General features: G+C 40.6%; 1 protein-coding gene across 2 annotated transcripts in view; it reads left to right on the forward strand.

The window, feature by feature from the left end:
* The window catches only part of ECEL1 (endothelin converting enzyme like 1), a 2,857,191-nt gene that overhangs the window by 92,575 nt on the left and 2,737,179 nt on the right, over window positions 1–27,437 (forward strand). Inside the window, exon 2 of one of the 2 annotated variants that reach the window (XM_044070676.1) lies at window positions 2,399–2,608. The gene's annotated coding sequence lies outside the window, so the exon portion shown is untranslated. Of the gene's footprint in view, window positions 1–2,398; window positions 2,609–14,460; window positions 14,545–27,437 lie in introns of those variants that run through there. The other variant, XM_044070677.1, reaches the window with a different exon arrangement.

Consider the following 27,437-nt stretch of genomic DNA (forward strand, 5'->3'; position numbering starts at 1 on the left):
TTATCTGCACTCATTGTTATCCCATGTGCCTTTGGTTTTGCTTTACATTCCCCAGTTCTTTGAAGATCTTGCCCAGAGTCTGCTGTAATGCCACATTGTCTGCATGCAGCAACTGTGTCGATCTGTACCTGTTTGTTAATGTAGTCCATTGCCAGTGTGAACAGCAGTGGGTCAGAGATGAACCTTGGTGCACTGCACTCCCACTGCAAACCCTACTGTGACAGTAAGCTGTCTTTGTTTTTGAGATATTGGGTTCTTGTATATAGCCTGCACTAATTCTACCAGTGTTTCTGGGACTTTGAACCACTACAGGACTGCCCAAATCAGTTTTCTTGGAACCTTGTTATGTGCTTTCTCCAAATCTAGGAATGTCCATTTGGACTCTTTCCTCATCTAGAGCATCTTAACATCGGGTCAGTTGTGTAGCATCCTGATCTAAATCCAAACTGCTCCTCTCCCATTTTACTTTCCATGCTCTATGTATTAATTTATCAATCACCCTCTCCAGAACCTTCATGCAATATGACATGAGTCTGATACCGCTGTACTACCCACAGTTGTAAATGACCCATTTGTTCTTGAACAATGGCACCAGTATGCTTATCTTTGAGTCACCTGGATACTCTTTCCTCTCTGCGCTGCTATTAGTACCCCCAGAAGCCATTTTCCCCTTATCTCCCCCAACATCTTTATCGTGTCTGCTGTGATCTCATCTGAGCCTGCTGTTTTCCTGTGACATTTTCCTCTGTGCCTTTCTTATTGCTTCTATGGTGGGCTCCTCTTCTTCTCTCATCATAGACTGTGTTTGGGATAGTGCAGCTTCTGTATGGCATATAGTAATAAAATGTTGACTATGCCTCAGACATGTTTCATATGTGTCTGGCTAAGGGATATACAGTAAGGGAACCATAATTATGCCTTTGATGTGTTTCAGATGTGGCTGGCAGTGTGGCACATAGTAATGATTCCCCTGACTACACCTCAGATATGTTTCAAATGTGTCTGACTTGTGGCATATAATAATGAAACCTTGACTACATGTGAGGTGTGCTTCAGATGTGGCTTGCTGTATGATATGTAGTAGCAAAATGCTGACTATGCATCAGATCTAGTTCAGATGTGGCTGTCTGTGTCCTAGAATAATGAAAGCTTGACAACATCCCAGATATGTTTCAAATATGACTGGTTATGTGACATAGAGTAAGGAAACCCTGACTATGCAACAGATGTCTCAGGTCTGGCTAGCTGTCCAGTTGCTGGTAGAGCCTTTTGGGGAGGGATGAGAGTGGGAGAGTGTCAGTGATTACTTGGTACATACAATGTTGCAGGATCACCACCTGGGGAAGGCTTCTGATGTGTGTTCCTTGTAGAAGGTGAGAAATTCTGGTGCAGGCCCATCCATGCAGTGCATCATCTGGCCATGCTTTGTGGAAGTATGGATACATACACTCCCACTAGGTTCATTGTGGTAGAATGCTGTATTATTCCTGTGGGCCAGCAAAAATTATCAGTTTAAGATCATAAAAACATCCTAACCCTTGCAAGATGATGGCTCTAATCCCCAACTATTGCCCTCAATCTCATACTGTCCACAGATAACATAAGGAAGGGAGGAAGGAAGAGGCCAAAAAGTGAAGGGGGCATGGGGAAAAATAAATTTAGGAAAAGTGGTAATCACTTTATCATGTGGCCTGAGGCTGATTCTACCATTTTTAGTTTATTTTAGTTATTTAACATTGTGAGCCAGTAACTACACTGGAGCTTGTGGAACACTTTCATTTTGATTCATTTACTTATTTATTTTTAATTTATATTCATAACCAGTTAAGTACCCTAGAACCTTTGGCCCATTTTATTTAATGTATTAATTATTCTTGTAACCAGATAAATGTACTGGAACATGTGGCCTTTTTCAGTTTTTTTTTTATTTTATTTCATTTATATTTTTCTCCAGGTGAGTACACGGGAATTTGTGGGTCACTTTCAGGGATGGTTTAGAGAAGAAGAAAAATAGGTACAACAAATAAATAAAAGTCAATGTTTTACCAAAATGCATGAGCTGCAGCATGCAGATGTGCTACACTGTTATTATGAACAGTAATGAGAATAATACTAGAAACTGGAATTGGAACAAGCCTATAACTACTGCGAAGGGTGCAACCTCTGTAAACACACATGACTGCAGAGGTTCTCATTTCAGGCAAGTTGTGCGCTGTTTACTCTCCTCTCCAGTTATGGATGTTTTAAGTCAGGCAGTAGAGAGATGGAAAATGAGTTAGATGGCAATGCTCAGTGCTTAGTACCAATGTTTAGTCTAAGTCTGTGAATGCCACTGCTGTTCATCAGTGATTGGGAAAGACATGAAGGAGATGTTCTAACAATATTTACTTTTTCACAGATACTAGATTGGCAGGGCAGAGAAGCAGATGTTTTTATTACCTCAGGATGGAAGGACTGAATATACTCCAGTGACATGATGGAAGATGGGAACTCATTCCAAACAACATGTGCTGACATGGTGAATGCTTTGGCTTTATTTCTTACCTGATAAGCTAAAACTCACCGTGTACTGGAAGATTGGTGCGTGGAAGTGAGAAAACCAGAAGAGGTAGGTATGAATAATATGCGAATAAGAAGGCATAACACTCAGGATTGCTTTCCTAAAATGGGGAGCACTGCCTCTTGTAATGTAGAACACACACAAACCGCTTGCTAAGAGCTTCAACTAGGAAGCTTGCAGGTTGGTTAAAATGCTGTTACTTTATACTTATAAAATGTTCTTTTGATGAATTAATATGCTTCAGTATTATTTGCCATGAATATTAGGAAACAATTTTTAACAGTGAATGTGTGACAGACCATTTCATTGAGGAACACAGACTGTATAAGACTCAGAACAGGATCTTTCCTCATAATGAGGTACATTTGGGAGATATGTAAGCAGGGACTACATATTTGTGCAGAATTAAAATATCACTATTGCTTGCTTGTACCTACTTAGCATGACTAACCAATTAATCTACTTTAGGGTAAAACAGTAGTGTTCTTGAGGGATGATGCTTTGCAATCTCAGCAAATAGCATTACTTATTGAAGGTAGTATGAGGCAGTTTTGGTTTCAAGACATAAGCAACATGAAATCTTAAAGGAATTTAAAGCAGAAGTTCATTGATCTGAGCTGTTATTGAGTTGTTTCCTGTAGCCAAGGGTATAGGGTTTTATTCCTTCTACATCCATTTGCCTGCTGTGTAAATCTTGAGCATGTGATTTAGCCATGCAGACATTTTTTTTTCCTGGTCGCCCTTTCTAAAGGGACTCTTTTGTCCAATGGGCTTATTAGGTAAACTAGAAATAATAATAATAAAAAAAAAAAATATATATATATATATATATATATATATATATATATATATATATGTATGCTGTTAATTTTTACCTACTTTACTTACTTTTGAGCATTGAAATATAGATTGGAATCAAATCAGATTCCTAAGTTTCTGCTAGTTACAGTTGTTCTGAATGCAACATCGTTAAGAAATGTTAACTGCCAGTTGTGGGGTCAGAGCTGCAAATGGTTGGTCTTATTACACTTAGTAACACTTTAGAGGAAAGTTATTTTTCATTTTCAGCCTGGTCCTTTCCTTTCGTAATTGCAGACTAATGATTTGGTAGCTAGGAGATGAAGAAAGAAAGGCAATATGATTTGCATAAATGATGGCCTCTAAGTTAAAGAGGTCCAAACATGAGATAAGTTAGTAATATGGAAAAATATAATGAAAGAACACACTCCTCCAGTACTCCAGGATTAATACTGACAGGAAAAAAAAGATCAGCTAAGTTTCACTTTGCATTTGAATTCTGACATTACAAAACCATATGCCATCTTCTTTTTAAACCTCACAACTAGCTTTAAGCCTCCCCTCTGGCACTGTAGTGACCCATTTGTTTTCTCTCCAGGATGAGAAGTAGCTCATTCATTCCCCAGACTGGGCAAGAGACCTATAGCCCATTAATTATCTGACTGGGTTGAGAGTCCTATATATAATCATACATTACCCTTCAGAGGCAGATGCAAGACAGGTCCTTATTCTCATGAAAGATCCCTCCCTCTACACTTAACTTGCTCCCCATGGCAGCTAGTGGCCTCACTGGAAGCTGCTGCTTCATAGAGGCTTTTTGTGTATGGCTATATACACTCTGTGGCCACCTCCCTGCCTAAAGTGCAATGTATGAGCCACATTGCACTCAGTAGCTGTTACCTACAATCCATAATACTCTTTGGGGGTCAGTGATGCTGCTGCTCATACTGTGCACCTACTCCCAGAACAGGTGAGCTAATGTTAGCTACTTATTCTCATCCTTATCTGCCTAGCCAGTCCAATGCTAGAGTCACTAATTAAATTAGAATCACCTGGGTCCTGCTTAACCAGGCTGTTATCTCTGTATGCCACTGACAGCTGCAGGCTTTTTGATGAGTAATGAAAGAAGCAAGGAAGTCAATAAAAAGCTGTGCAAAATGGAATTTAAGGCCGTGGATGTGTGTTTTAATAGCAGAAGCTGGAACATACAGAGTTAACTTGCAAAACTCTAAGAAAATAAGTTGGAATCAAATTGTTTTATGATTGTGTGTTTATCTCAGTGTTAGTGAAGGAGATAGGATGTCTAGAGCTAGAAGTTTCTTTCTATTCTCTTGAAACAGAAATGATTACTAGGTTTGAAATGTAAAGTGTTGTTATTGCTCTGTGACTTCCTAGCAGCAGCACATCTGAGAGATAAGTATTTGTAACACAGAGATGTTAGTATCTGGTTAGCCTGGGAACTGAAGGCAGCTGACAAGAAGTGATGTAATCCAGGCAAACCTGGCAGTAATATGTGATATTAATTTAAGAACTCTCTCAGAGAGGAAGAGTGTGCATTTTGTGTCTTGTCTTGGATCTGGAACCATCCATTCAGCTGTTCTCGTCTGCATTTGCCTTGCTCTGTAAGTAAGTTAAGTCATTTAGGGCATAGTATCTTTTATATATATATATATATATATATATATATTTTTTTATAGTATATTATTATAGCATAGTATAGTATATATTTTTTGGTTATAGAGTTTAATTGTTGCTTACATCTGTGTTGAAACTGTTGTCTCACTGTTCTGAGAGACTGATCGGCAAATATACAGAGCTGAGAATATTTTTTTGGTTTTAATGTTTGTACTGTTAGTTTTTGCTTAGATCTCTGTTGAAACTGTTTTGTCCCACCCTCCCTATTTTTGGTTTGTAGTGTTAAATTTGGTGGCTTTTGCAGTTGCCCACCCCACTGTAGATTTGATCTGGGACACTCCCCCGTCTCATCTGTTTACCACATTCTACCTAATAAACTCTTTCTGTACTTGCTTTTAGTCCTTTTTAATTTAATTGCATTTTTAAACTGTGTTTGGTCTAATGTTGCTGCATACTGAAGTGTGCTAGCTTGCACTGCATGTGAATTGTTTTTTTATTACTGTTTTTGCTACTTTTCTGTAGAAAAAAATAAACTGTAAGCCTGTTTCCTACCTTTCCTGTAACTAGTGTTCCAGATACAGATTTGCTGTTTCCAGGACTGTATGTAAGCTTCTGAGTCCCCCAAGCCTTTCTGTGTTAGAGGGAAGCCTTCTAGCTTATCAGTGGGAGTGGTAAGCACTAGGTAACCTGTCTACCACATAAGTAGTGGTTCTGGCCCAGAATTTGTAGTTATTGGCCGTTTGGGCAATCTCTTCCATCTCTCTCAACTTTCTGATTTGAAAGCCTGTATTTGCATTTGTTTCTGTCCTGTAACTCATCTAGTGCAGATACAGATTCTTAGTTTTAGCACTTAAATTTGGTTGTTCATGCTCAGCACTTGTTCAGAACTTGTAAGCACTAAATAAGCTACTAATTACTATAGCACTCTATCTTCCTCATTACCAACAGGAAAACAGTTTTTGTACTTACTTTTCTCACTTGCTTAAAGAAAAACAGCTCTTGTACTCACTTTCCTCACTTATCTAGAGGAAAAACCCTGCAACTCTCTTTTTGCGTGGTGTTGCATACAGAGCAGTGTCAGGCAGCGCCGGTTAGCTGGGGTATACTATTCCCGGCCCTACAATGTCTGCACTGCAATTTTTCCCTTAGAACTAGGCAAGCCTCAACTCAAGTGCTTCAGATCAGCTGCTCTTATTGCAGCACTTGCAAAACAGAAATCAGCACTTGTCCTAATCTCCTAGACAGCACTATTATTCTCCAAATTTCCTAGACAGCACTATTATAATATAGCATAAGACCCTTGATCATCTGCAGGACTTAAGTTCAATTTACTCTATAAAGCATGTCTAGAGGTCAGCTTCAGGTGTACTCTCCAGTTCATCTGGTGGAATTGGGCATCCTGAGTCAGTGTCACAACTGCCTCATGTATACAGACAACCGTCTCCTCTTACCTCTAGACACAAACACTTGTGAAAGATGCAAATACACAGCCAGACTGGAGGCTAAGCGCTCTCAGCCCATGACTGTAACAGACAGTCAAGAGGATAAGGGACACACTTGCATCACACCACTTGTCACACATGAATCTACAAAACAAGCACCGGCAAAACATACGCATAAATACACAAAAACATATTCGGAAGCACTAGGTACCAATCTAAAAAAGAAACAGTGCCCTCCAAAGCAGACAAGCAAGCAACCTGCACCCCCAAACACAAGCCAGAAAACACATAATTCACCTCAGCAGTGTGCCTCACAACAGCCCTTAAGGCAAAACACCATACCTAACATGCTAGTAATAGGAGACTCTATAGTAAGGCACACGGATGTTCCACTCACCAGGCTGAACAAGGAGAAGGTTACTGTCAGCTGCCTGTCGGGTGCTCGGATCCACCACATAAGACAGGCACTTAGGTCACTCCAGAACAAGTGCAAGTATGATGCTGTCATTGTACATGTTGGTGTGAATGATCTAAGACGTACCTCCCTGGACTACACGAAAAGAGACATTGAGGAGCTCTCTGATCATGTAGCCCAAGCTGGAATGACCCTGACCTTGAGTAGCATACTACCTTCACCTAGAATGATACCACAATACAAAGACAAAATGATCAATTTCAACAATTGTCTAAGCTTTTGGTGTCATTCTAAGGGGATCCAGTGTCTGTCTGCCTGGGATGACATGATAGACAAGCCTCGCTCTTTTGCCAGAGATGGGTTGCACCTGTCACCCCTAGGTTTTCGAACACTGGCCAAGGCTCTTGCCATCCCCATAGTGCCTTTCTTAGGTAAGGCTCAAAGGACAAACCAACCACCATAACCAGCACAGGTAACCAAAAACTAAGGGTAATGCTACTCAACGCCAGAAGTCTCAACCTCAAAATGCACACACTCGAGGCTCTCCTCAGCATGGAGAAAATCGATGTTTGTGCAGTGACGGAAACCTGGTTCAAGGCTCAAGAGAGCACCCCAGCACTGCCAGATTACAATTCATATCATACCTTCCGGCCTCAGTTACCGGATCGCACTACAAAGGGCGGAGTTGTATCCATATTCATCAAGGATACCCATATCTCCAGGTTAGTAGTGCAGCATGATGCCCCAGAGATCATCTATGCGCAACTATCAGCAGGCAAAACCACATTTCAAGTTGTAGCCGGTTATAGATCGCCCACCATGTCCCAAGATGCTCACTCTGCATTCCTTGAGACACTGGAAAATATAAAGGTCCTACCCAACACCATAATCTTGGGTGATTTCAACTACCCTGGTATAGACTGGGTGAACTACCAATGTTCCAACTCCTATGCTCAGTGATTCATAGAATTTATAAATTCAAATGCCCTTGAACAACTAGTATGTTCCCCCACTAGAGGGGACAACATATTGGATTTAATCATCACAAATATGGGCGCCCATTGTGCCACACCTGTTATCACCCCCTCCTTGGTCAGATCTGACCACAAACTGATAACCCTGGACATCCTCACTCCTCCACCTCCCCCAGTCAAAGAAACCATAGTCAAAAACCTTTCCAAAGCAAACTTCAAACTACTTGCATCCGAAGTGGAAAGCTTCACTATTCCCTTGCAGAAGGATAATGATATCCAGGATGTGGAATCCTACACCAAGGCACTCTATATGCATCTTCAGGATTGCATGGACCATGCTATTCCAAATAAAACCAAGACTCCTTCCTCAAGCAAGAAGAAACCAGTCTGGTGGACACCGGCCATAAGCAAACTTTACAATAAAAGGAGGAGACTTATACACAAAAAAGCCAAATCTCAAGTAGAAAAATAATCCCTGATCAGCATTAGTAAGAAATTGAGGGCCCTCATCAAGTCAACTAAAGCTAATTTTGAAAAGAAAATTGCCAAGGATGCCAAGGATAACCATAAGGCCGTCTATGGCTACATCAGAAACCTAAATGGCAATGCTCAGGTCTGTTCTGAGCTAGTACAAAATGCAACAAAATACACTGACCCTTCTGACATTGCCATCATCTTGGCTGACAGATTCAGTGCAACCCCCCCCCCCCCTCACCACCTACAGGGCCTATTACCATTCTAGGGGATTGTGTAAGTCCAATTATTACTGATGCGTTGGTTAACAAGGCTCTATCTAAAGCTAAAAACACTGCCTCCATGGGACCAGATGGTGTCCCAGGCTGTGTCATACGTGAGCTCCAAAAGGAATTAACCCCACATCTTAATACCCTGTTCAGTCTCAGCCTCTCTACAGGATATGTGCCCATAGAATGGCGCATGGCAATGGTGGTCCCGCTACACAAGGGTGGGGCCACAACTGACCTTGGGAACTAACGACCAATAAGCCTGACCAGTCTGATCTGTAAGGCTATGGAGCGAATCATTATGGAACTCATAAATGGAGAGATTGGGAACCTCCAGTCGCTGGACCCCAAACAGTTCGGCTTCGTCAAGGGCAGATCATGCCTCCTGAACCTGGTGGATTTCTTTGAGACAGTTACTCAGGCTATAGATAAGGGGAAGGAGGTACACACGGCTTACCTTGACCTTGCTAAAGCATTTGACACCATTCCCCATTCAGGTATTATTGATAAGCTCACCAGCCTGGGCATAAACCCTTATGTCACAAGATGGATCACAAACTGGCTCTCAGACAGATCCCATAAAGTAAGAGTAGCGGGATCTATGTCCAAATCCAGACCAGTAACGAGTGGTGTGCCTCAGGGCTCTGTCCTGGGGCCCCTCCTGTTTGGCATATACTACAGAAGTACAGGCAAGCACGGAAGGGCTGTGGCTGACTACGTTTGCGGACAACTGCAAACTGGGTGCTATAATAGAGTCTCCGGCTGACATGGAGATCCTCCAGAAGGGCCTAAATGAGACTGATGCATGGTGTCAAAGCCATGGTCTCAAGCTAAATGCAAAAAAATGCGTAGTAATCCCCTTTGGAAAAAACAGAGTACCTGCAAACTACAACATAGGAGGTAATCCCCTGAAATCTGAAGAAGAAATAAGGGATCTAGGGACCCAAGTAGATAGTCAGCTTTCCTTTGATAACCATGTTGCCAAAGTGGTTAGAAAATCCTTCTATGTGACCCATCTGATCACGAAAGGGTTCGCATCAAGATCTAAGGATGTAATGGTGCCCCTGTACTCTTCCCTTATCAGACCCATTATTGAGTACAATGCACCAATTGGAATGTGCCTGGCTAGACATCTCCAGCAGCTGGAGAGACCACAGAGGTACCTAACCAAGAGAATTACTGGCCTCAAACAGTTGCCCTATGCAGCAAGATTAAAAAAGCTAAGACTGTTCTCTGTTGCATACCGCTTTCTCAGAGGCGATCTCTGTCTAACATACAGAGCCATGTTCAACCCAGAATTGTTGAACATGCTCCATCTTAGCAAAACCAAATCTACTTGAGATACACGCTCTAGGGATATAAACCTCAACACAACAATGAATAGAACATGCTGGAGGGATAGATTCCCTTCACAGAGACTTCCCTTACTATGGAACAGGGTCCCGATCTACATAAGACAGAGCCCCTCACTATCACTCTTCAAGAGGAACCTTGATGAGTGGATGGGTAACAGAAAGTTCACACCGGGGATCACACCAACAGCAATACTAGATAGGGGCCAAGGATACTAGCTGCTAGTACAAGGGTCTAGGGAACTACTAAAGGGGCGGTGAATACTGCACAACGTGGCTGGGCTAATATATGCCTTCAGGCAGATAACCCAGTACCAACCTATGAACCTATATATATATATATATATATATATATATATATATATATATATATATATAGGGATAAAGTAAAGATTAGTTTAGATGTTTTCTGTATTGATTTGAGACTGTCCTACAATGTTGTTTTAAAATATTTTCTGTGATTCTGAACTCTGCAGTTACTGTGTTGTTTGAGTATTGTGTTGTTCTTTTATTATTTATTATTAAATATATTTAAACCTTTTAATTGTGGATGGTTTGTGAGATATTTAAGCTCTGAGAGTACTTGCATATGTATTTGATAACACTGTACAGGCCACTTCTAAATAGTCTTGGTCTTGGTCACACTTACCATTTAGATAATAGTAACATTACACAGTAGGATTGAACACCCTTTGCAAGGGCCTCTGTAGTAACTGATAATTAGGGGTTGGTGGCAGTGATAACTACCTTACAGTCTGGGCAGAAGGGGCTGGTAAACTTGTGCTAGCCTTCCCAGGGGTGTCTGGGTGTTTGTAAATGAATCAGATCTCAAAATGTGTGTGTCAGCTACTTGGGCAAGGACACAAAGCACTGGTTGGACAGTGAGGGTGCTGGAGGTTTTGGCTTGACCACTCGGCTGAGATCTTAACCCTATAGCAGTGCCAGTGGGAAGTCTTACTGGGGATCTTGAGAAAGAGCCAGAAACCAGCCCCAGACTGACTGTGACCTCTGCGTGCTCTTAAGGGAATTTGCACTTTACTGTGTATGTACTTGTCATCCTCCCAATGTGTACATCCCTCACTGGTGTTAGTGGTGAGGATTGAGGCTCCTTGATTACTGGGCCAGTGCAGGGGCATCACAATGGGAAGTTATCTGATCATCTGAGGCTAGTGAGTGACTGCATATAGTAATCAATGCATGTGTATGCAAATTAGGATCTCAACTACTTACAGCACCCTGTAAACTGGCAAACAGCTCCACCATAAAGGGAAGGGTTAACTCACCACTAAAACAGCCATACTGGTATCTGAGCTGAAGACAGCAGCCACTGGTAACACAGATCATGTGATAATCTCTTCTACGAGTATGTTGTAAATATAAGAATTATTCCCTTGTTTTTTTAGACTAGAAGTGTGAACAAAATAAAAGCATTATATAATATTCATACCCTCATTGAAGTTTAGTCAAATCTCCTAAAATGTTGCTTAAATGTACATTAACTGGTATCTAATTAATGACAACTAAATGTCAAATAGAGTGTTAATGTGGTAGGAATATTATTAGATACAGCATAAATGGCTATTGGACGAATAAAGAGTTAAGCATTAAGTCATTTAGTGCTCTCTATAGTACAGGCGAGCTACCCTCTGTCATAACAAAATACAGAGATAGTTGTTAAAGTGTTGCTGTGGATTCAGCTGTATAATGTGTGTAGGCATCTAGACTGATACATTTTTAATGGCCCTCATTGGCCAGTGTCTCAGTGGCAGTTTGCTTGTCCGCTGTATATGCCACCTGTTGACTTTTCTACTGGGGCATATAAGTAAGCAGAACAAATTAAAAATCTAGTATTTTCAGTGGGTTACACTGAAAATATAAGGGTTTAACCCACTGCCACTAGTTAATGTACATCTTCCAAGTATTCTCTTTAAGTTAGTGCAGCCTCTAATTTAATATATATCTATATATATATATATATATATATATATATATATATATATATATATATATATTTATTATTAATGCATGGGGTAAAGTCTCAGCACCAGAGTTCAAAGAGGTACAACCACGCAACAAAACAAAAAATGTTTGTTGTATTTAGTGAGATGACATCAAAAGCGTGACCTTCAGAAAACTGGGCCTTGGTAATTCAGAGAAGGTTTGTTTAGAAACTATGGACCTCTTCATGCCAACAGCTTCTCATTAATTGTAAAGAAATGTAGCATTTTGTGGGAAATGGTAATAAAAAAGCAGGCTTATGTAGACACTATAGACATTTTGGTGCTCTGCCAATAAAGTCCTTGTAAACAAATGCAGTATCTTGTGATCTGGGAGAAACAATCTAAACGTTTGCTAACTTAATGACTATTCTTTTAGATTTGCTCAAGAAAATCTCCAGAATGGTACTAAAGGTATAAATGATGCCCATTCTGACATCAAAGAGAATATAAGAACAATTCAGAGAGAGGCTTGTTTCAATGTGAACATCACAAATGTAGCCAGTTATAAAGCACAGTGCAACATTTTTTATTTAATGGAAAATGCAGTACAGCTACAGAATGTAAAGTTGGGCTACAAAATTTAAATTGTGCAGAACTATTATTTTGTACCACTCTTAACTTAAGCTTAAATGTTTTTTCCCCTCTTTTTCTTTAATTTCTGTTTTATTGGAATTGCCTGTGATATTTGATATGTAATGCTGTGTAGTAAATTTGTGTGAATGTGTTTCTGTGTATTTCATGTAACTGATGATTTTGTGTACCTGGGCCATTGAATTGTAATGGTTGTAAGATGTCTTCAGATCACTAGCAACAAAAGCCCCCCGGTTACTTCTTGTTAAGCATGCACACTGCACCCACAATCAATGCAACAAAAAACGAAGCACAGCAAACTGCAAAATCAGTAAAAACTATTTTTTCAAATAGTGTCACCAGATATCAGTTCTGGAAAGAAACTTCACTATTCAGACCAGTCAGCCTCCCCTGCTCATTAACTAACTAACTACATAGGAAAGGGGAACTCTCAATGTACTGATACATAGGGTCCTGAGAAGTGCAGCCTTTAAAGCAGTATCTGGTCAGTTCCTTTTGAAATGTAGTTTCAAACAGACACAGCTCATGGGCTATTACTAGTTAGAGCAACTTGTTATTAAAACTAAGCAAAAACAGTGAGAGAAACAGGGAATGGTTCATGTCAGACTATCTGCATAGTTTATAGAACAACAAGTTATTCTTACCTTAAATAATATACCATTTGTCTGCATTTTATAACTCACTAGATGATTCTATCAGTCATAAATAAAACAAGCACAGGGTTATGCCAGCAAAGCTTCTAGAAGAGCAAAGGATTTCAGGCCTGATATTCAGAGCTCCGAACCTTTGAGAACTCTACTACCTGGCACCATATGGCACAATTATACTATATGCCTCTTTCTAAAGCAACAAATTCTAAAATGCACTGTTACAAAATTAGCATGTTATGCAGGAGGGTACCCTCATTTGCATCCTCACCATAACAAAATAAACGTTTTTTTAAAGACAGTACAGCCATCAGATTCCCCCAGTACTCCCTACTTTCTATGTAGTCTAACTTCTTAGTAGAGGGGAAATATCTGACGTACCACAATGATAACTCAATATATGTTTCCCCATCTTGATTGTAATTACGTCATCTTTCCAGGGGTCTCATATATGCCCCTCAGCATTGCAGTAGGCACCCAGATTGTACATGTTTTGTAGGATACCTGAAATCAGTCAACAGAGGCAAACGCAGCAGTTTAACTGTCTCCCATCTTACTTCCGGCTTCACATTTTTTCAGTCAGTTATTCCACTACCCAGACTTAAACATTGAAAAGATACTGCTTCTTTTCCAATACATTAACTTCAGAAAAAAGGTAGAATGACAGTTGATCCTGTGTCAAAATGAGTCTTTCTCCAAATTAATAAAGCTACTTGCACACTTCTATACACAAAGAGCCTCTATGAAGCAGCTAGAAACCAGTAATAGCCAGAAGCACTCTTTGTTTACATCCTGTGGCAAATATACCTACCTGAGGCATTTGCTGTCTGAAAATAAAGACTTAGAAAGTTTAAAGATTTGCATTTCTAGGATTATACATAATGTGGATATATTAACATTTGTCAAAACAACCAACATTTTGGGCTTTATTTCACCTGTACTTTTGCAGGCCATTAGAGCTGACATAAACATAAAATAAAAAATAGGTGTAAAGTGGATATGAATATGTTTGCCAGAGCACACTTCCCTCACACGACCGGCGTTAGGCATAGGCGATCTAGGTGACCGCCTAGGGCACCGTACAGCCGGCCTTGTAAAGGGCGGAATTTTATATATTTATTTATTTATTTTAATTAATGTACTTTTGTTATTTTGCAATCTTCTCGGTGCCCTGTCTCTGAGTGAAGGGCGCCGAGAAGATTGCAAAATAACAAAACCATAGGGCGAAGGGAATGGGGAAGTGCCCTCCCACTTTTATAGCTTCAGGTTGGCCAGAAGGCTGGCTTCAACAAGTAAAAAAAAAAAAATCTGTCGTCAGGCGCGAAACTTAAGTTAGTTCAGTGAAGAGAGGGGATAAGGTCATACGTGGCCGTTCAGATTCAACAAGGTAAGTGCATGCAAAGCTGAGATTATTGTTAACAAGAACCAACAATAAAATTTTAGTCACATTATTGGAACAATAGACAATACTTACATAAAATAATAAGAAAGACAGTATTTAAAATTGCACAACACAATCGTGTAGACCTCGGTAAGAGACGGCTTACTTTGACATGCAGTCGAACACTTGATCAGTTGTCAAGCTAAGCTATTTTGCTACTGCTGACATTTTTAAATGGATGCTCAGTATTTTATCAGTATTCCGGTTTTTAATTGTAAAGTTGACTACTGCGTGCTGATTGAACTTTTTACTGCAGCTTTATTTTTCTGTATGCTTACTGGAACTAACTCCAGGCTGGAAATGTACCCCCAGTGGCAGTGGTCCGGGCCACTTACCTGTTAGAAAAAACATATAATTTAAAGAGTTAGTAAATAAAAAAAAAATAATAACAGAAATAAGAGTGAATTTGCTAACGGGGTTAGGAAAAAAAAAATTTAGCCACATGTTTGTGTTTTCTTTATTATCACGGCGTGTATGTGTACTTTGCGTGTTGAGAAGAGAGGTCTACTGTACCCCCAAAAAATGAAAACATAAAAATGTCTACTGTTTTGAATAAATGCATCTGACTTTAAAAATATTGACAGGAAGCCCTTACATTCCACAACTCAAACCCAAAAACAACAAGGTACAAAGGCCAAAAAATCAGGGGCATTTTTTAGAAATTACTCGAATTCATAGAACAAGCTACTAGAACAAATTTTGCATCGATTTGCATTTTCTGAAAAATAAGAAGTCTGAACGCTAACTTCTGGCATTACTAATCAACTGAAATACTCAGTTGTTTACCAGAAGATTAAAAAAAAAAAAAAAACTTGTGAGAGAGACGGGGTAAATATGCGAGACAAAGTCAGAGACGTTTTGTAATATTGGGGAGAGTTGAGAGATTTCTTGAGCTTGCAGTTGAAAATGGAAAGTGCTAAGAACTGAAAATCTGTACGTAGCATACAGAAATGTTTGCAAGAGAGTCAGAGGAAAAATTGTATGTTGATGGATTTTGTTGGTGAGGTGGGTGGGATACAGCCAGCATACCTCTCAGCTGTCTAGATTTCGCAGAATGTCCTCATTTCTGCATCATAGTTTTGGTCTGTTTATCATAAAATTTGTGATATTCTCTAATTGTCAAGGACTGAAGTCATTAAATAATGGCATACATTTGGGTTTCAGACTTCATATCATTTAGGGAAAGCATGCTAACACAAACACTGCTATTCTTGCAACTTTCTGTGTTTATAAGAACAATATTTAAAATCTGTCTCTGTGTTGGGCTCTTTCATCCTCCAGTTATTTTAGGCTTTGTGCAGATTTCTTGCACTATGAGGTTGGGAGGTATGGACAAGATAAGGAAAAATAAACAAGCAAATAAATAAATAAGAAAAAAAAACGAGAAGACAAAATGGATGATTACGTATAAACATTATAAATCAAGAGCCTTACGCCTTACCTAATCTGTAAATGAGAAGTAACTTAATAATGGGTTAGTCATGAAAAAGAAAAATGTAATTTCACTCTTCTCTGTTGACAAACTTGTTTCTTGACTTAGTCTGCTAAATATATTGCATGCTTATTATTGTATTGCAATAGTGTGTAACTGAAGAGGTTTCGATCAACTCTACTTCACAGCTGCATGGTCCGGGTTTCATTCCTGACTTCTGGACACTTTTTTTATGTGGCATTCTCTCCTTTAGTTAATTTGTAGGTTTTCTCTGGGTACTCTGATCTCCCAAAACAAGTTAGTGGATTGGCTTACATAGTAAATACAGTTAATAAATTAAATTAAGAAGAGGCCTTCCAGATCCCATCTATTACTATTTATTAATTTCTTTAAATTTAAAAAAGGAGGCTTTCGGTCCAGAATAACAAATAATAAATGAGTGATGATGGACATAAATTATGGGAAAATCAAAGGTGACTGAATAAAATCAATAAAAATAAGTCACTCAGACTAAAAGAATGATTTTATTTTAAGCATCCCCTTCCTTCCCCTATCAGAATCTCTAAAATGTTTTGCAGGAAGACAGATAAGTGACACTGGGAAGATGAAGAATCTGCTGTATCCTTCTTTATCAGAAGGGCATCACAGCGACCCCCTAAATATATAGTAGGACTGGATACAATTTATATTGGTGAATTGTAATTACAGAAGTTTTGAGTGGCCTTTTATGGTTGAAATTTTCTGAAATGTGTAGTTATTGGTTCATACATTTTGTTTCATTGCTGATTAAAAGAATGTTTAAAACTACAAATTTAAAACCCATTCTAACAAGTGGTGCTGTATTATACAAGGAATATAATTTAATACAGTCAGGAAGATTAATCAAAAAACAAATACATTAATGCATGGCCCTAAAAAATGTGTGCAAGTAGTTTGTTTTGAAAACAGCCCAAACGTAAACTTAGTCCTCCACTGGCCAGATGCATTTTCTGTGAATCTGGGTTTTTATTTTAATGAATGAGAGTATTGCCATTTCAATGATTATGAATTTCAAGGGCAGAGAAGTTTACAGCTCATGCTAAATCTGTACTCATTGCAAGAATGTATTGTTTGTTTAGTTATTTTAGTTCAATATCTGTAAACATTGTGGAAGTAAATAAGAAAACAGTATGCACACTGAGATTTGAACAGTGTGTATGGTAACTGGTGAGAAATAGCCAAGTAATGGAACACTGGAATGGCTGGGGAGGGGGCTGCTGCTGGAGGGTAGGGGTTGCTGCAAGAGGGGTTGCTCTGGGGCGGGAATCTATTACCCTGCCTAGGGCCCTATTTGACTATGATCCAGTTTTGTTATTTAAAGTAGGAAATAAGTACACAAAGGTAGTTGCAATTTACAAGGTATATTTTTCTTCTTATGCATTTAAATGATTTTAGGAAATTACTGGAGTGACTTTCTTGGGAGTGATCTACCTGTGGGTGTGGCTCAAATAGTGTTGTTTTGTGAGTATGTTGTGGGTAGGGCATAAGTGGGCGCCGGAGCACTACTTCGCCTAGGGCGCCATTTCAGCTAAGGCTGACCCTGTTCCCTCAGTGTGGAAAATTGGCACTACAGAGAAATAGCATACTGAGACATTTTTTAAATTAATTTTAGCTGCAGTGCATTGGCTTTCTATTATAACATGACATTTACTTAAAACTGGTATGTCTAAAGAACATAAACTTTAAAATGTCAAATATTGCTAATATCTATTTGTGTATATGTATATAATTATATATACATATATATATATATATATATATATATATATATATACACACACACACATATGTATACATATATATATATATATATATATATATATATATATATATATATATATATATGTGTGTACTCCACATGACTGAAATTTCATTTGACTGAGACCATAATACCGACTTTTCAAAATACTGAAAACTCATTTGGCTGAATATCATTATACTGAATTGTAAGCCATAGACATGATGTGGGTTTCCCTTCTCCTGTGACTTGCTTGTGATAAAAAGAATTACTGTAACTTATAGTGCTGACTGTCAGAATACAGATAAACATGTAGAAAGTAGTGTTGTAGTGTTTCTAAATGTGTTTATGCCTGTTTAGATTTTTATGGGAAGTATCTCAAGTAATATGGTGGATGTTTTGTGCGTTCCCAGCAGTAGTGGCAGTGTGTAGACTACTAAGTAGGTACATGCCCTTTTCCCCATTGTAGTGCAATCCTGGAGATAGTATATATAGTTAGGGGGGATGGGGGTGTAGCCCCCCTTCTAGTTTGGTTTTATATTGTCCAGTTTCTGTTAAGAGGGGTACATAAGTAGTTTTTAAGTTCTGGAAAGAGTTAGTGATTGGTGGTGCAAGTGTGCATGTCTATGGTTTACAAGTTACTATTATGAAATGTAGTATTGTAAGGTTTCATTATTATGAGTTTCAGTCAAGTGAGTTTTCAGTATTTTGAAAATTAGGTATTTTGGTCTTGGTCAAATGAAATTCAGTCAAATGAAATTTCAGTCATGTGAAGTAGACCCTATATATATATATATATATATATATATATATATACACACACGCACTTTGTTTCATTGAATCTCATTTCACTGAATTTCATTTCACCCCGACCACTTTACTGAAAACTCATTTCACTGAATCTCATTTCACTGAACTGCAGTTAGTATATATGGCACTATATAGAGTACTGTAAGGCAAGTAAAAGGTATATGCCCTTTTCCTCACTATAGTGCAATTCTGGAGTTAGTATATATAGTTAGGGGGTGGAGGGGGCACAGCCCTACATATTGGGGGGTGGGTGGTGTAGCCTCCCACTTAGTTTGAGAACATATTGTCTTCTGGAGAGGGTTAGTCATTGGTGCTTCAACTATGCATGCCTATTGTTTAAAATGTATTGTTTTGAGGTTTTTGGTAAAATAGAATATAAAACAAACAAGGTAGCGGGATACAACCCCCCACACCCTCACCTATATATACTAACTGCAGGATCGGACTACAGTGGGGAAAAGGGCATATATCTTTTACTTGCCTTACAGTATTCTGCATAGTGCCATATATATACATACACACATACAGTTACAGAAACACATACCTGTGTGTGCGTGTGTACACACACATAAACACACACACACAGACATATGTAAAGGGAAAACTAGTTGTACAGGAATGATTACTCTTGATATTGGCATGCAGTTTTTTTAAAATAGACCGTTGAAAAACCTCTTATGTAAGATTCGTGTGAAATTCACTTTGGATTCTTAATAAAAATAAGAAAAAACATAATTCTTGCTGGTATTGCCTGTTTAAGCCATGGTTTATCAAAGTTAAAATAAGAGATGAGCACTTTTCGCCCTTGTCAGAGCTTCATCAGAGCTAAGCTATACATAGCAGTAACAAGTAATATATGCTTTACTATTTTACATATTAAAAGCTATGTAAATTACAGGAAGGGCTCTAGTTAAAGAGCACCTAAACAGATCACATTCAAGGACAGGGGTGCATACTTAGTTTGCATCTTTATTGAGACTGATGCATTTGCTCCTTATCTTAGTAAGTACAAAGTCATTAAGTCTGGTTCTTGATCAGTGCTGTGTTTTGGTCAAAATAATGCTGGCAGACCCCGCTGATGGAAATGGTAGAGAGCTACAAGACGCTGCCTACCTTGGTAAAGCTACTGTCCCAGGACAAGATTCATAGGTCTAAACTAGACTAATGACCATTAGGGCTCTTATAGACCTAGCCGTGCAACACAAATGTGACCCACAAATTTAATTTATATAGGAGATGATCTCCTTATTGCCTCCCGACCAGGGGTGAATTTCATATTACCCATCCCTTGGTCCAAGTTGAGCTTAAATAGGGTTAGGGAGGGACTTTGCTTCTCATGGATAGGGAACCTGTTCCAGAGAATGGGAATTCTCTGAGGAACAGAGCTCCCTGTTTCTGTTTTGGTGTTAATCTTAGTGGCTTTGACACTGCCCGCCCCTCTTGTAAATTTGTGTTTGGTTACTCCTTCTGTGCCCATCTCATTTGCTCACTCAACTGAGTGCAGTGAGATCATATTCTGATTTCAGGCACTCCTACTGTGTACAAAGAGAGCATCTGGGAAAGAGAACAAAAAAAAATTAAGCTTGTTTCCTGCCTTTCCTGTTAAGTGGTCTAGACTGTTTGTAGGCTTCTGAGCCCCCAAGCCCTTCTGTGTTGGAGGGAAGCCTTCTAGCTAAGTTTTGTTTCTTATAACTAGCCAGTTTTCTAGTTTCAACACTCAAATCTGTTTCTTTGAACTCAGCACTTGTTCAAAAGTCATTGTAAGGACTACATAAGCTGCAAATTACTACAGCACTCAACTTTCCTCACTTGTCTAGTGGAAAGCAGTTTTTAGTACTTAATAAATAAGCACTTATCCAGGCATGTCTAAGGGTCAGCTCCCAGTGATTTCTCCTGTCTACCTGATGAATCTGGACATCTTTGGGCAATGCAGCAATTGCCTCATGTACACAGACAACCCTCTCCTCCTACCACTCAACACTACAACCTGTGAGAGATGCACTTATATAGCCAAACTGGAAGCAAAGCTCTCTTCACCCAAGACTGGACTAGACAGTCAAGAGGAGAAGGTAAACACTTGCACCACACCACACTCATCACATAGTCCCTCAAAACCTACACCACCAAAACACACACATAGAAACACAAAACACACACCTACATTCACGGAGGCTCTCAATAAAAACCTACCCAAGCATCAGGGACATCCAAAGCATAAACGCAAGCAAACTCCACCCCCCAACACAACCCAAATGACACATAGCCCACAAACTCAGTGTGTCACTCAACCACAGCCCATAAGGCATAACAACGTACCCAACACTCTAGTCATAGGTGACTCTATAGTCAGGCACACTGATGTTCCACTCACTAGACTAAACAAGGAGAAAGTTACTGTCAGCTGCCTGTCAGGTGCCAGGATCCGCCACATAACGCATGCACTCAGGTCACTCCACAATAAGTACAAATATGACACTGTCATTGTCCATGTTGGTGTGAATGAACTGAGACGTACCTCCCTGGACTACATGAAAAGAGACATGGAGGAGCTCTCTGATCTTGTATCCCAGGCAGGTATGACCCTAACCCTGAGTAGCATCCTGCCATCACCCAGAATGATACCACAGTACAAGGACAAAATGATTGACTTCAACAATTGGCTAAGCTGCTGGTGTCATTCTAAGGGGATCCAGTATTTGTCTGCCTGGGACGACATGATCGACAGTTCACGATGCTTTGCCAGAGATGGCCTGTACCTGTCGCCCTTAGGATTCCTGATGTTGGCTAAGGCTCTTGCCACCCCTATAGTGCCTTTTTTAGGCAAGGTTCAAATGACAAATTCACCACCGTAACAGGTACAAGCAAGCATAATCTGAGGGTAATGCTACTCAGTGCTAGAAGTCTAAACCTCAAAATGCACTCACTCGATGCACTCCTTAAAATGGAGAACATTGACATCTGTGCAGTGACAGAGACCTGGTTCAAAGCTCCAGAGAGCACCCCTGCATTACCAGGCTTCAATTCATACCACACCATTCGGCCACCTAACCCAGAAAGAAGCACTAAAGGCGGAGGCGTGTCCATATTCATTAAGGATATCCACACCTCCAGGCTAGTTGCACAGCATAATGCATCCGAGATTATCCAAGTGCAACTAACTCTGGGCAAGACCGCAATCCAAATTGTAGCTTGCTACAGACCCCCCACCATGCCCCAGGATTCACACTCCTCATTTCTTGATACACTGGAAAGTATAAGGGTACAACCCAACACCCTAATAATGGGCAATTTCAATTACCCCACCATTAACTGGGAAAACTACTCATGCACCAACTCTTTTGCTCAACGTTTTCTAGAATTCATAAATTCCAGTGCCTTGGATCAACTTATTCACACCCCCAACAGGGGCAGCAATATCCTAGACCTGGTCATTACCAACATGGGAAACCAGTGTTCCACACCAGAGGTCAATTCCTCATTGGTCAGATCCGACCACAAGCTAATCAGCCTGGACATCCACATCCCACCCCCACCCGCAATTAGGGAAACCATCATAAAACACTTCTCCAATGCCAACTTCACACTTCTTAAGACAGAAGTGGCAAACTTCATGACACCCATGCAGACGGACAACAGTATGACTGCTGAATCCTACACAAATGCACTTTATAAGCACTTACACGAGTGCATGGATCATGCTATCCCTAATAGAACCAAGATGTTATCCTCCAAAAAAAGGAAGCCAAACTGGTGGTCCTTTGCCATAAACAAACTCTACAACAGAAGAAAGAAACTGTTGCAAAAAATTCCATGACTGGAGGAACTCCCTGGTCAACCTCAGTAAGAAGCTGAGATCCTTCATAAAATCCTCCAAAGCTAGTTACGAAAACAAAATTGCCATTGACTCTAAAGACAACCACAAAGCATTCTATAGCTATGTCAAGAATCTAAATGAGAACACTCAGATCTGCTCTGAGTTGCAGCACAATGGCACAAAATATACAGAACCAAATGATATTGCCAACATCCTAGCAGATAGGTTCAGTGCTAACTTTACCCCCCTCTCACCCCCTAGAGGGCCCATCTCTATACCGGAAGAATGCAAAGTTCCTATAATCATGGCTGCACAGGTAAAAAACACACTCTCTAAAGCCAAGAACACAGCATCCATGGGACCTGACAATATCCCAGGCTGCGTTCTACACGAACTACAGAATGAACTGGCACCCTACCTAAGTACCATGTTCAATCATAGCCTCACCTCAGGCTTTGTACCCACTGAATGGCGCACCACAACGGTTATCCCACTCCACAAAGGGGGAGCCACGATGGACCTCGGGAACTACCGCCCCATTAGCCTGACGAGCCTGGTCTGCAAGGCCATGGAACGTATCATCGTGGAACTCATAAACAAAGACATTGGTAATCTCTAAACTCTGGACCCTACCCAGTTTGGATTTGTAAAAGGCAGATCATGTCTCCTAAACCTGATTGACTTCTTTGAAGCAGTCACCAAAGCCATAGATGAAGGTAAAATGGTTCACACAGCTTATCTAGATCTCGCCAAGGCTTTCGACACCATCCCCCACTCTGGAATTATAGATAAGCTCACTAAACTAGGTATAAATCCCTATGTCACAAGATGGGTTGCCAACTGGCTCACGGACAGAACCCACACTGTGAAAGTAGTGGATTCCAAATCCGACATCAGACCAGTGACAAGTGGAGTACCACAGGGTTCCTGGGTCCTCTCCTGTTTGGTATCTACTTCTCTGAAGTGCAGGCTAACACAGAAGGTCTTTGGCTAACAAAGTTTGCAGATGACTGCAAACTAGGAGCCATAATCAAAACTCCTAACGATGTGGACAAACTACAAAAGGGCCTCACTGAGACAGATACCTGGTGTCAAAGCCATGGCCTGAAGCTCAATGCCAAAAAGTGTATTGTCATCCCCTTTGGTAAAAACTCTGTACCCATGAACTACCACATAGCTGGTAGTCTACTTAATGCCAAAAATGTGATGAGACCTTGGGACACAGGTGGACAGTAGTCTCTCCTTTGATAATCACATCGCCACAGTGGACAGGAAATCCTTCTACGTGGCTCATCTCATCACAAAAGGATTCTCATCCAGAAAAAAAGAGGTCATTGTTCCCCTCTACTCATCACTCATTAGACCCATTATAGAGTACAATGCCCCTTTTGGTATGTACCTCACAAGACATCTACACCAACTGGAAAGACCACAGAAATACCTCACAAAGAGGATTACTGGCCTCAAACAGATGCCCTATGCAGACAGTCTCAAAAAACTCCAGCTTTACTCAATCACATATTGCCTACTCAGGGGCGATCTCTGCCTTACATACAAAGCTATGTCAAACCCAGAGCTGTTAGACATGCTCCACTTAAAGAAATCCCAATCCCTCCGAGCTACACGCTCTAGGGACCTAAACCTTGTCACCACAATAAACAGAACATGCTGGAGGGATAGATTCCTGTCCCAGAGACTTCCCATACTCTGGAACAGACTACCTATCTATGTCAAACAGAGCTCCTCATTAGCACTCTTCAAGAAAAATCTTGATGATTGGATGGGAAATGGGAAATTCACCCCAGGGATCACTTCTTGGCTCTGCTCGACAGGGGCACAGGAAAATCATTTTCTTGGGTGGCGAAAGCCAGGGTACATTTTTTGGCTAGGCTTGTATGGGCCCTAGGGCCGATAGCCTAGTACCTACCTATGAACCTATGAACATATCTATCTGTCCACTATGTCCTATTTATGTTGCAAGCAAAATTTAGGTACTTTACTTTAGTCTGTTGCTGTTTGTTTTGCAGCTGTACAAAAGAGTCATCAAAACAGAGTCCAGGGATGCTTTGCATGCCAGGAAAAGATCACTTGTCTGTAGGACACTGGGTAAAGAGACAGGTCTTTTAGGTGATCAGTGTAGGGCATTGTGTGTACTACCTGTATTCTTATGATAATCTCAGTGGAACAAGGTGCTATGCCCTTGCTTATAAGTTGAGCAACACAGAAGACTTTTCTTACTACCTTCGACACATTAGTTAAATGCCCTTCTGGCACCAGCACCTTGATGACATGCTTAAAATTCTCTAAGGAATATGAGACCAACCATGAGGAATCTCTGTATCTCCAGATGGAGGAGGTTCTCCTTCTTGTGCCAAGCAAGAGTGTCAGACCACATGAATACCTGAGTGACTTGCTTAAGGCTGGACTTGCCTACACCTCAGTTTTGTACAACTTTCAGCTGTCTGTGACTGTCTGCCTTGTGATCCACTTTTATCCAGCCTGTCCCAAGTTAAATGGGTATTTAAGGGGGTCCTGAGGATTGGTTTTCCAAGGAAAATAGTACCAATTCCACCCATTCATTTAACTATGTACTGGAAAATCTTAAAGCTTACCCAGGCTCCTTTCAAGCCAGAGGCTAACACTCTCTTGAAATTTCTCTTCTGGAATGCTGCCCTTCTAGAAGCTATGTCTTCAGTAAGAGAAGCTGTAAGCCTTGATGTGTATTATGAGCAGAGTAAGCTTCAAATCTATCCCCTCTTTTATGTCAAAAGTGTTAAGAATTCACTCTTAACCAGACCAATCAGCTATTAGCCTTCTTTCCAAAAGGGGAGGGGAAGAATTTTGTACATCCTGGATATGCACAGGCAGCTCAGAATTTCCATGGACAGACCTGAAGCTTTCACTAAAAATGAGCAGTTATCTATCTCCAGATGACTCTGTGTTCTTTTTTCTATCACAGTAAGGGCTAATGCCTGTCTGTCTAGTGAAAGCTGATTCTACCAGAGCAATAGCTACCTTGGTGGCCTTTATGCAAGGAGTAAATGCAAAACCCATCCCAGAGAGAGCACGTGGTCATCAGTCCTCACCTTCTTCAAGCACTACAATCTAGACACATTGTCCAGGGTTAGAATTGGTTTGCCCATTTTTACCCACCACATCCACACTAGACTGTTGCTTCTTTTCTCAGCCTCAAGGGTGGGACCCCTTCCTTTCCATTCATCTTACCCTTTCACCTTCCCCTACCCTTCTTTGGACTAGACTGGATAGTATTATGAACTTAAGGAGGGTCCTAACACAGGATGCCCCCCCACCCCCAAGTTAATGCAACCTATACTGTGGCAGGTAACTGTCGGATTATACTGCCTTCATGTCCCAAGGGTACCTGAATTAGGACTGTAGACTAGGTCCGTCCTGAGTTAGAAATCTCTGAAGATGGTATGATTATACACACCTCTTATACCAGCTCACCATGTATGCTTAGGGGTGGGTGTTTATTCAATTAGTGAGGAGGAACATGGCCTTTTGAAAAGTGGCAAAATGGATGGGACACCTAGAAGAAAAGTATTATGAAGTAATTAATACTACAAAAGTAATCTATTTGAACATTTATTTATATATTTTATAGGTTCATAGGTAGGTACTAGGCTATCTGCCCGAGGGCATTTATAAGCTTAGCCAGAGTGTGTCGGCTTTCGCCGCCCCATTGATTAATTAACTGAGCCTATGCCAAGCTGAGCCAATGAAGTGATCCCTGGGGTGTACTTTCTGTTACCCATCCACTCGTCAAGGCTTCTCTTGAAGAGTGTTAGTGAGGGGCTCTGCCTAATGTAGTTAGGAATTTTGTTCCAAAGCATGGGGAGTCTCTGTGGCAGGAATCTATCCCTCCAACATGTTCTATTTATTGTTGTGGCGAGGTTTAGCTCACTAGAGCACGTGGCTCGCAGTGACTTGGATTTCTTTAGGTGGAGCATGTCCCTCAATTCTGAATTGGACATGGCTTTGTAAGTCAGGCAGAGATCACCTCTGAGTAAGAGATATGCCACTGAGTACAGCCGGAGTTTTTTCAGTCGGGCTGCATAAGACATATGTTTGAGGCCAGTAATCCTCTTGATGAGGTGCTTTTGTGGTCTTTCAAGCTGTTGGAAGTGTCTTGTGAGGTACATCCCAAATGGGGTATTGTACTCTATGATGGGTGTGATGAGTGACGAGTAGAGGGGCACTATAATCTCTTTATATCTAGATGTGAACCCCTTAGTAATTAGATGGGCCACATAGAAGGATTTCCTAACTACTTTGGCAATATGATTGTCAAAGGAGAGATTACTATCTACCTGGGTCCCCAGATCTCTTATTACCTCTTCTGTATTAAGGAGGCTGCCGCCTATGTGGTAATTCGTGGGTGTTTGGTTTTTCCCAAACGGGATGACTATGCATTTTTTGGCATTTTGCTTGAGGCCATGACTTTGACACCAGGTGTCTGTCTCGGTAAGGCCTTTTTGGAGGATGTCCGTGTCAGCCGGAGAGTCAATTATGGCTCCCAGTTTACAGTCATCGGCAAATTTGGTTAGCCATAGTCCTCCTGTGTTTGCCTGTACTTCTGAGAAATATATGCCGAACAGTAGGGGTCCCAGAACTGAGCCTTGCGGGACACCACTTGTGACTGGTTTAGAGTCAGACCTGGAGCCCGCTATTCTTACCATGTGAGTTCTGTCTGTAAGCCAGTTGGCAACCCATCTTGTGACGTAGGGGTTTATGTTCAGGCTGGTGAGTTTTTCTATAATGCCCGAGTGAGGAATGGTGTCGAACACCTTGGCGAGATCAAGGTAGGCTCTCGAAGAAGTCAACTAGGTTTAGTAGGCATGATCTGCCCTTAACAAAGCCGAACTGGGTCGGGTCAAGTGTTTGGAGGTTCCCAATGTCTTTGTTAATGAGCTCCATGATGATGTGCTCCATAGCCTTGCAGACCAGGCTAGTCAGGCTTATGGGACGATAGTTACCAGGGTCAG

Source organism: Protopterus annectens, chromosome 4.part1, assembly GCF_019279795.1.
Source record: "Protopterus annectens isolate FY-2018-M chromosome 4.part1, PAN1.0, whole genome shotgun sequence".
Classification (NCBI taxonomy): domain Eukaryota; kingdom Metazoa; phylum Chordata; order Ceratodontiformes; family Protopteridae; genus Protopterus; species Protopterus annectens.